Source organism: Glycine max, chromosome 6 (assembly GCF_000004515.6).
Source record: "Glycine max cultivar Williams 82 chromosome 6, Glycine_max_v4.0, whole genome shotgun sequence".
NCBI lineage: Eukaryota > Viridiplantae > Streptophyta > Magnoliopsida > Fabales > Fabaceae > Glycine > Glycine max.
Window position 1 is genome coordinate 45,034,817 of NC_038242.2, and position 1,754 is coordinate 45,036,570.

The 1,754-nt window shown below is 25.8% G+C and overlaps 1 long non-coding RNA gene across 1 annotated transcript; it reads left to right on the forward strand.

Moving 5' to 3' along the window:
* Positions 1–296: 296 nt before the first annotated feature.
* LOC106798966 (uncharacterized) lies at positions 297–884 on the forward strand. Its single transcript, XR_001388803.3, has 2 exons — positions 297–421; positions 546–884. It is a non-coding gene; the product is annotated as an uncharacterized lncRNA (long non-coding RNA).
* The last annotated feature ends 870 nt before the right edge of the window (positions 885–1,754 follow it).

Here is a 1,754-nt window from a genome sequence, read left to right on the forward strand (position 1 = left end):
TTAAATAAATTAAAACAATTTTGTATTCATTAAATATAATATTTAATTATATTTTAATTATACATTAATTACATATTATACTAACAAATATTAAATTAATGCAATAAGAAGATTTGACCAACCAACTTACTTAAGTAATATATTTGATATTTATTTATATTTATATAGATATAATTATAGAAAGATAAGATACAAAATTTCTCACTTTTGACCATATACACCCGTTACAAAACTAACTTTCCTTGTATAAAAATCATTTAGTACTATAAATATGTAGCAGAAGTATTGATTGAATCAATATACTCAATAAGCTATTGTGTAAGTGTCATCCTAACAAATACGACAACAATACAAGTCGTAATGTTGACTTTGGTTAGGATTGTTTTTATCGCGGTCGTTCTTACTTTGATAACTTCCAATGGTATTTTTCTTCAACATCTTTACATTTGAGAACACAGCACATATGTTTTTTTATGTCTATGAAAGCAAATATGTATTGTTGTAGGATTGTACTAACTTTTCTATATTTGTATATCATATTGCAGCGGTTGGATTCACTAGTACACCAAAGACGTCGGGTCCTAATCAATGTCATGATAATGCTGATTGCTCAATAAAGTTACCTTACTGTAAGGGAATAGCCTTTTGTCGTAATGGAGTTTGCGCGTGTTACGAAGAGAAAGCAAGCATAACACAACAATGTCAAAATGATAAAGATTGCATTCATTTAATTTGTGCTCCGCCATGTGAAGTTTCCTATTGTGACACAAAAACTTCCAAATGCAAATGCAAGTGTAAGAACTAGCTAGATGCTAGAGATTTGATCACTAAATATGTAGTGGATAATGATTTTTAATAATAAGAAAAAATGAATAATTTCAAAAGGTAATTGAGTATAATTTTTTTAAAAAATAACTAATGCACAAAATGTACTAATGTATGGATAAAGAATTCCGTTGTAAAAAAAATTATCACATTTTAAAGACATTTCAAAATGCGCAAACCTCTTAAAACTCAGCGACTATTCACAATCTTTTATAGATTTTAAGGAAAAATATTTAAAGCAAGATAAACATTCATATGAAGAAATCTCGGTTAAACTCCATGGTTAGACGGGTTAAAAAATAACAATAAAGTATATGTTGTCAACATAAAGACAACAATTTGTGTTGATATCATGATTTTAAACTATTGTTTAGATATTTTTTTCGCAATCGATGACATTGTAAAAAATTGTTACTAATGCGACCACATTTGCAATTGCAATGCACCGACGGTGAGTCAAATAAAATCTTACACGCGTTGCCATATAATTTGAGTTTGTGGACCAAAATTTAAAAATATGGTTGATGTGTATATCGTTGACCATTGTTCAAATCGAAAGACACACATTTAATGTACATGTATTTTGTTTATTAAATTGAAAATACAATGTTTCATATTATAATTATCCTTAATTGCATATTTGAGCATATTGAATATCCCAAGTATCCATCAAATATATATAATATATTCATTTCATTAAAAAATGAAAATGTATAAGTATAAATATTATTTGAATTGAATTACTTTTTTTATTATTTATAAAGTAATATGAAGCACTATATATATTAAGTATATATACGCTCAAATTGAGTTACATTATTAAGTGTTGTGTTTATATATGACTATTTTATTAAATGATTATAGTTAAATCGACAAAGTTAATTAGAAAAAAGAATCATAACAATTAACAAAAATATTTAACAAATTTT